Raw genomic sequence first — 9,279 nt, 5'->3', positions numbered from 1 at the left:
TGTCGCGAAGGCGGGAGTGGACATGGAGAAGCGCGCGGAGGAGCTCCGGGGCCAAAATCAAGAAGCTCTTCGGTCTCTGGCGCAGGAGCGGGAGCGAGTCGACGAGGAGCGCACGGCCTTTCTTCTCGAGAAGGCCGAAGCTGAGGAGGAGCAAAGGCTGGCTGCCGAGAAGCAGTCCGCGCGGGAAGGCGAGCTAGTGCAGCGGAAGGCCCGCCTCGACAGCTACGAGGAAGAGCTCGCCGAGCGCGAGCGAGCACTTGGCGGGGCGCTCAAGGAGGCAAAGGATGCCGCGGCAACTGCAGAGGCCGCCAATAAGGAGCTAGAGGAGAAGGTGGCGCGGCTGGAGGCCGATATTGGGAAGAGCGGCGAGGAGATTGCCGCGCTCAAGCGTGAGCGCGAGAAGGATGCTGCCGCCCATGGTGAACTGCAAGGCCTTCTCGCTGAGAGGGGCAAGGAGCTCAGCGCTGCCAAGGATTCCAAAGTAGACCTGGAGCTGAAGCTGGCCACGCTGACGCAGACGCTGGAGGCCGCCAAGGAGCGGGAGAAGACCTTGGCGGAGAAGGTCAAGGCTGACGCGGCGCTGCTGGAGAGCATTGCAGTCACCCAGAACTCCTTCAGAGACACAGTGGAGCACTGGACCGAGGGTCTGGTGAACACTGCCGCCGTCATCAACGAGGAGCTGGCGCAGCTAGGGATGGAGGACTTTGGGTATCCTTCCGACGAGAGCCTTCAACCCAGCACCAAGCTTAGCCTATTCTTCAAGGGCGTGGCGACGGCACTCCAGCGGCTCCGGGAGAGGATCCCGAAGCAGCTGGCCGACGAGTCACGCAAAATCTGCGCCGGGGTTCTCCAGAAGGTGCTGATGAAGGTAGCCTTCCACAATCCAGGCCTCAGCTTCACCAACGTCCTCCGATCCTTGCCGCCTGACACCGATCTGGACGCACTCAAGGCCCTTGTCGCACCCATTGTGGACAAGGTGAGCGAGATCAAGCGAGTCGAGGGCGGGCGTGTAGATTAGGCCGCCCATTTCTTCTTTTCCCTTGTCGCTGCTAGTCATGTTATGAAAACAGTCTGTTAGAGCTGCGACAAGTTATCTTTGTAATATAACTTTATTTCTGTTATCAATTGCAATGTTATTTCCTCTACTAGATTCCTTCCTTTGTATGTTTCCACCCTACGCTTTTAGGGAACTTGTCGGCGCAGGCGCCCGAGCCGCGAGCGCTGAGTGCGGAACTTCAACAGCCTGCTGGCGGCGCTGCTTCCGACAAGAAGCCTTGTCGCGACTAGGTGCAGCACACTTAAGCTATTGAGCGGACTCGAAACAAAGTAAGGGCGCAACTAGCCACGAGTTGGTTCCTCCGCGCACAGGTTTTCCATACAAAGCAGGGTCGTTCGAGGAAGATAACTAAAAAATTTAAAAAAGTGATTGCTCAAACTTTGGCACCTTAGCTTTTCTGTCATTTGCTTCCTGGTAAGGCAAGTCTTTGTTTGAACGACACCTGGCCCATACCACAATCTTCTCCTTTCCCCCCAGCAAACTTGTGTGCGAGAGAACCTTCTTTTCCTTTTAAGAGAAAAAGAAAGAAGAGAAAATAATAATATGGAGCTCTTTGGCTCGTTACTGCTTACCGGATGTAGGTGCTGCACAAAGTGTCAGATAATTGCATGCAAGAAAGGAACTAACGCATGAAATGGACAAGCTGTGCAGAGCACATGGGGTTTTACTTATGCACGGGATCTGCGCCCGGCTTTGTACAAAGGATTACATGCAACAGCGGCAAGACTTGTACAAAAGGTGGTTGCCGGAACGGGTTCCGGCAACCGCGCCTTATGGGAAAAACTTACGAAGATGTTCTATGTTCCAGGAGTTGCTCACTGGAATGCCATCTTCGGTCTCAAGGCGGACAGCGCCAGGCCTTGTGACTCGTCTCACCCGATAAGGGCCTTCCCACTTCGGCGTCAACTTGTTGGAATTCTTGGCGGATTGAACGCGCCGAAGAACAAGGTCGCCTTCCTCGAAGCTTCTGGCTTTAACTTTGCGGCTATGATAGCGGCGCAAAGCTTGCTGGTATCGAGCAGCTCGTACAGCAGCCTGAAGACGATCTTCCTCAAGGAGCAGCGCGTCGTCTTGCCGCAGCTGTTCTTGCTCAAGCTCATCATAAGCGAGCACTCGAGGTGATCCGTATACGAGTTCCGTGGGGAGAACTGCCTCTGCTCCATAGACTAGAGCGAAAGGTGTCTGGCCAGTGGCTCGATTTGGCGTCGTTCTGATCGACCAAAGAACCACCGGCAGCTCCTCGATCCAGTTCCTTCCGCACTTGTGCAGCCTGTCGAAAGTTCTGGTCTTGAGCCCGCGCAGCACTTCAGCATTTGCCCTCTCTGCTTGACCGTTGCTTCTCGGATGAGCAACAGAAGCAAAGCAGACCTTGGCGCCAAGGTCTTGGACGTACTGCATGAAGGTGCGGCTCGTGAATTGTGTGCCGTTGTCGGTGATGATCCTGTTAGGGATCCCGAAACGGCAAACAATCGACCTGAAGAACTTGACTGCTGACTGTGCTGTCACCTTCCTCACTGGCTGCACTTCCGGCCACTTTGTGAACTTGTCGATTGCGACGTACAAGTACTCAAAGCCCCCGACAGCTCGGGGAAGGGGCCGAGGATATCGAGCCCCCAGACCGAAAATGGCCAGGACAAAGGGATCGTCTGGAGAGCTTGAGCTGGCTGGTGTATCTGTTTGGAGTGGAACTGGCACGCTTCACACTTGGTTACTTGTGCAGTTGCATCCTGGAGGGCTGTCGGCCAAAAGAAACCTTGCCGGAAAGCTTTGCCGGCAAGTGCTCTTGCGCCAATGTGGTGCCCACATATGCCTCCGTGTATCTCTGCCAACAGCTTTTGTCCATCTTCCCGGCGAATACACTTCAATTTCACACCGTTGAGTCTTCTTCTGTACAGTATGCTATCGACAAACTGGTACATACTTGACTGCCGGGCTACTCTTTCCGCTTCTTCTTGTTCTTCGGGAAGTTCTCCTGTCTGAAGGAAATGGACAATCTGTTGTGCCCATGCTGGAGCTTGCGGCTCGACAACAAGGACTAAAGGCATATCTGCTGCTGCGGGAACATCCGCTTCCACGGCAAGGGCTTGCGGCCATGCCAGAGCTTGATGTTCCCCGGCAAGCTTGCCGGAGCAAAACTTTTCGGGAGCATCTGCTTCAACGGAACAAACCATAAGGCTTGCCGGAGCAGACTGCCCCTCAGCATCTTTGGTGTTGATCTTGGGGACTTTCTTGGCGGCGGCTTCGGGGAGCTCTGCCGGAAAGTAGTCACCAGAAACCAACTTCCTCTTCTTGCTTTGCCCAGTTGATGGTGTTACGGATTGTTGAGTCAACTTAAGCACAAAGATCCCTGGTTCCACAGGTAACTTTAGTGCGGAGCACTTTGACAAGCCATCAGCAATGTCATTCTGAGCCCTTGGGATATGCTCCATCTGTAGGCAGTCAAAGTGCTCTTCTAGTTTCCTCACTTCATCGACATACGCTTCCATCAACGGAATCTGGTAGTTCTTGTTCACTTGTCGGACGACAAGCTGTGAGTCACCCCTGACAATAAGCTTCTTGATCCCAAGGTCTGCTGCAATTCTGAGACCGGCAAGCAATCCTTCATATTCTGCAGTATTGTTGGTTGCTTGCTCTTTGGGAAAGTGCATCTGGACTACGTACTTGAGGTGTTCTCCGGTGGGTGCGATAAGCAGCACGCCTGCACCGGCACCTTGCAGCGAGAAGGCACCATCAAAGTACATCAGCCATTCTTTGCTTGCTTCTTTGACGGGGATGCTTGTCTCTGGAATTTCTTCATCTCGGGTTGGCGTCCATTCTGCTATGAACTCTGCCAATGCTCTGCTTTGGATAGTTGAAGTGCTCTCGAATTTGAGACCAAAGCTTGACAGTTCCAGCGCCCACTCGACGATCCTGCCTGTTGCTTCTGGATTTTGCAGTATCCTCTTCAGCGGAAAGCGAGTGACGACTGTGATCTCATGTGCTTGGAAGTAATGGCGCAGCTTTCTCGAGGCCATGAGGAGGCCGAAAAGCAACTTCTGCACACCAGGGTACCTTGATCTAGCCCCCTGCAGAAGGGAACTGACAAAGTAAACTGGGCGCTGCACCATTCTCCTTGGCATCTTATCATGCTCCTGCGCAAACTCATGTTTGTCGGGACTAGAGCTCGTCGGCGAAGCCCCCTGCTTGTCGCTGGATGGATTTGCCATGGTTGCTGGCTCATCGTCCGCCTCCCTCTCCGCCACTAACGCATCACTAACCACTTGATTGGTTGCTGCTATATACAGCAGCAACTTCTCTTGCGGCTTAGGTGCGACAAGCGTTGGAGTGGAGGACAGGTATCTCTTCAAGTCCTGCAGTGCAGCCTCCGCTTCCGGAGTCCATTTCATTGGACCTGCCTTTTTCAAAATTTTGAAAAACGGCAGGGCGCGCTCAGCAGATCTAGAGATAAACCTGCTGAGAGCAGCCACGCAACCGGCAAGCCTTCGTACATCCTTGACGCGCTTTGGTGCTTCGATCTGCTCGATGGCTTTGATCTTATCGGGATTGGCTTCAATTCCCCGCTGAGACACGAAGAACCCGAGAAGCTTGCCGGAAGGGACTCCAAACACGCACTTCTCGGGGTTAAGCTTGAGGTTGATTTTGCGCAGGTTAGCAAATGTCTCATCTAAATCTTGAATCAAGGTCGCTTTGTCCTTGCTCTTGACCACTATGTCATCCATGTAAGCTTCCACATTTCTGTGTATTTGTGGCTCAAAAGCATGGTGAACTACCCTTGCGAATGTTGAACCAGCATTCTTCAAACCGAAAGGCATCCGTACGAAGCAGTACGTGCCACACGGGGTGATAAATGCAGTTTTCTCTTCATCTTCTTCTGCCATGAAGATCTGATGATATCCTGAGTATGCATCAAGAAACGAAAGCAAATCACATCCGACTGTGGAGTCAACAATCTGGTCAATACGCGGCAAGGGAAATGGGTCTTTGGGACAAGCTTTATTAACATCAGTGAAGTCAATACAAAGTCTCCATTTCCCACTAGCTTTGCGCACAACAACAGGATTGGCCAACCACGTGGGATGGAGTACTCCTCTGACAAGGCCTGCTACTTCCAACTTCTTGATTTCTTCTGCGATGAATTCTTGGCGCTCAACTGCCTGCTTCCTGACTCTCTGCTTGACGGGCCGCGCATGAGGACAGACGGCAAGGTGGTGCTCAATCACTTTCCTGGGAACACCGGGGATATCAGACGGTTGCCACGCAAACACGTCGATATTCGCCCGCATGAAAGCAACGAGCGCGCTTTCCTATTTGGGGTCAAGAGTGGCGCTGATGGTGAAGGTACCACCAGTGCCATCCTCTTTGGCGGACACCTTCTTAGTCTCAAGTGGAGCTGCCATTGCCTTCTTGTACTTGCCGGTGGAGCTCAATGGTGCATCCTCCATGGTAGCGCAGCACACCGAAGAGGTGAGCTTGCCGGAGTGGGCATCAGAGCTCTTGCCGGACTTGGTCTTCTTCTTCCCCCCGGGAGCTTCAGCGGCAAGTGTCCTTAGTTCTGCTGCAGCTGCTGCTTCCCGGTAGATCTTGTCGGCACAAATAAGAGCATCCTTCTTGTCGCCAGGGACAGAGATGACACTTATTGGGCCTGGCATTTTCAGTACGTTGTACGCATAGTGAGAGGCTGCCATGAACTTGGCGAGTGCCGGACGGCCAAGGATTCCATTGTAAGGTAATGGAAAGTCGGCAACGTCAAACGTAACCCTCTCAGTCCTGAAGTTCAGCTCACTGCCAAATGTTACCGGCAACATGATCTTTCCCTTTGGCTTGCTCCTTCCCGGGTTGATTCCTTGAAATGTGTCGGTCTCTTCGAGCTCGCTGTCAGGGATCTGGAGTTTCTGGAGCACCATGGAGGAGATCAAGTTCAAACCGGCCCCGCCGTCAACTAGCATCTTAGTGACCTTGAGGTTGCAGATTGTTTGTGAAACCAACATCGGCAAGCACCCGACCGCAGTTATGCGATCCGGGTGGTCCTCAATATCAAAGATGATAGGCGTGCTGGACCATTTCAGAGGCTTGCGTGACTCGACGGGCGGTTCTGCTGCATTAACTTCCCGCATCCACTGCTTGAGCTGGCGGTGCGAGGCATGCAGAGAAGCACCACCGTCAACGCACAGGACCTCTGTAGCTTTCTGGAACTCCTGCTCATCGGTCTCCTCATCATCCATATCTTCATCGTCGCCGTCATCTTCATCCTTGTCGCGGCCGCGAGGAGGTCTATCTCCTTGCCGCTGCTTGGCCTTGCCGCGGCGTCCTCCTCGGCCGGGACGTTTCTTGCCGGATCCACCAGCTCCTTCCTGAGCCTTCTCCTTGTCGCGCCGCTCGTATTCAGCTTTCTGTTGCTAAACAAGCTGCTCGACCCTCTTGCAGTTCTGCAGATCATGGCCCTTGGTGCGGTGAATCTTGCAATACTGCTTGTTGGTGCCGTCCTGCTTGTCGACGACCGCCACCTCCGCGGCAACCTCCTTGCCGGAGTTACCAACTTTGGCTTCCTTGGCGCCGCCACCGTTGCCGGACTGCTCAACAACTAGCACTTCTTTGCCTTTCCTCCTTCTGTTGTTCCGCCGCCGGTTTTTCCATGTCGGGGCGGCATCTTCACTATCAGATCCCCCTGCTCCTATATTTTCTCCGGGGAGTCTCCTCCCTTCCTCAGCACGCGCGCACTTGTCGGCCAGTGCATATAATTCACTAACGTCCCTGATCTTGCACATCGCCATTTCCTCCCGCATCCTGCGGTTCCGCACGTTCTGATGGAACGTGCTGATCACCGCGGCAGGGTGGACGTCTGGGATGTTGTGCTGCACGCTACTGAATCTCTGAATGTACTTGCGCAGGGGCTCTCCTTCCTTCTGGGCGAGCAAATGAAGATCACTCTCCTGGCCATGAGGCTTGTGTCCGCCGGTGAAGGCGCCGACAAACTGATGGCACAGATCGGCCCAAGAGGATATGGAGTTGTCCGACAAGTGCATGAGCCAGGATCTGACATTGGGCTTGAGCACCAGCGGGAAGTAGTTGGCAATGATCTTGTCATCTCGTCCCCCGGCAGCTTGCACGACAATAGTGTAAATGCTGAGGAACTCTGACGGATGCGTCTTGCCGTCGTACTTCTCCGGTACGTTTGGCTTGAAGTTCTTTGTACTGGGCCACTGGACTTGCCGCAGCTCATGAGTGAACGCAGGACAACCTACCGCGTATGGCAGATCGCCTGGTTCCCCTGGCGCATGCATGTCAACAGAGGGCCCAGCGTGCTTGTCAGATTGACGTCGCGCTTCTCTTCGGCGCTTGATGCGGATTCGAGCGTCTTCTTGTTGTCGATCATGAAGAACTTGGCGCTGATCGCGACGAGCTCGTGGATCCGACGATGAAGTGGAGTCGCTGTCGAGGTGGATCCGGCGAGTCGGCGATCTTGGCCTTCGAGGCGGTGATTGCATGGTAGTTGCACCTCCACCCGTTTCGTCGCCACCGGCTCGCCCCCGCGGTCCTGCCACGGCGGCGACGCGCTCGGCCGCCATGGAGTGTCGCCGTTGGCGTAGCCGATGAGACTCTGAATGGTGGCTCTCCATTCGTCGATCTTGTCTGACGTCGGAGGGTAATCTAGGAGAAGTTGAGCTCGCGCCAAAGCTTCTGCTGGAGTGGTGGGTGGCAGTGGCGGACGGCGCGAGGAGCGGGACGTGCTCGAACTTCTAACTATGTTAGAAGGAGCAGTATCCCGTCCAGGCGACTGTGCCCCGCTCGTGCCAGCATGCTGGTGTGCATGCTGGTCTTGAGCGCTCTGAGATCCACCAGCTTAGTCTTGGGCTATCATGCGTATGGCATTTCTAGTGCCATGACGCTGTTGATCTTGCGCCTCCTGAGAGTGGCGTGGAACATGTACAGTCGCCGAGGTTTGTGCAGCCTTGTTCTTGGACCTGGCGGCATCATGGACTTCCTCGTCGACGTCCTTTCTTCCGCCGGCGTCCATCCCACCACTCGTTTGCTCCAACGGTGGCGGAAGTGACGTGGATGGAGCGGCCGCCACCGAAGTCTTCTTCTTCGGTGGCATGTTGATGAAGGGAATAAGGATCTAGCTCGTGTGAACACCGGATCAGGTTCACGCAATCTCGACGCCCCCTACCTGGCGCGCCAAAGATGTCGGGGAAACTGATCCTCGAACACCTATGGGGCCGGCGGACCGGGCCCCTTTCGGTTCGGCGGGGGGCGGAGATCACACGAAGAGCAGATCGAGGCGAGGCACACGAGCAGTTTACCCAGCTTCGGAGCTCTCCGGAGAGATAACACTCCTACTGCTGCTTGTCTGGTTGTATTATCTGGTGTTCTTGCTCTCCAAAGCGAGAGTGTGATGTTCTCTGAGCTACGGATGGATCGAAGCAAACTCTCTGAGGCCCCGAACCTATTAGCCGAACCTCCTCTACGTTGCGCATGGGCCTCCTTTTATACGCTAAAGGGGTCACCGACAGGTGGCAACGCAGAGGAGGGTGAAAACGTAAAAAGCGAGGTAGTTGATACATTTGCTTGTACAGTGCACCCTACCTAACCCTGACGGCAGGGGACAAGGGCATTAAATGCCCGTCTGAGTCGCCCGAACAATGCAGAAAAGGACCGTTAGGGGCGCCACCGTTCGCCACGATGGCGATCTTGTCAGCTTCGCATGCCACTGCGCACCGCTGGCTGCACAGCCTCTCGCCACGCACGTCCGGAGAGGCCACCAGAGCGACACGTTGGTGGATGCGCTGGAGCGTGGACGCAGAGTGGCCGCCTGCCGCGGCAAGCGCCTTGTCGCTGTTGTTATCTTGTCGGGTCCGGAAGCTTGTCGCTCACCGGGCTTCGAGGTACCTTGGTTTGTCTTCCCGGCAAGCTCCTCTTGTCGGGGCCTTGTTGCCTTGCCGGAGCGCGTGGCGCGTCGCGGCAAGTTCATTGGAGCGCCTTGGTTGGCCTTCCCGGCAAGCTCCTCTTGCCGGGGTCTTGTCTCCTTAGCCTAAATACTTTGTTCTTGGATGGCTCCAAGGGAACCTTGGGGGATCTTGATGATCACCCGGCAAGCCTTTGCCGCGGGGTGCTGCAACTGCCCGTGCACAAGTTTGGGGTACTAGGGTACCCCTAATCTAGTACACCGACAACCCGCGTTGCTGAGGGGCCAAAGGGAACCGGAAGCGTGGAGACGAGGCTCG

Source organism: Triticum aestivum, chromosome 6A (assembly GCF_018294505.1).
Source record: "Triticum aestivum cultivar Chinese Spring chromosome 6A, IWGSC CS RefSeq v2.1, whole genome shotgun sequence".
NCBI classification, from domain to species: domain Eukaryota; kingdom Viridiplantae; phylum Streptophyta; class Magnoliopsida; order Poales; family Poaceae; genus Triticum; species Triticum aestivum.
This window is presented reverse-complemented; position numbering follows the sequence as displayed.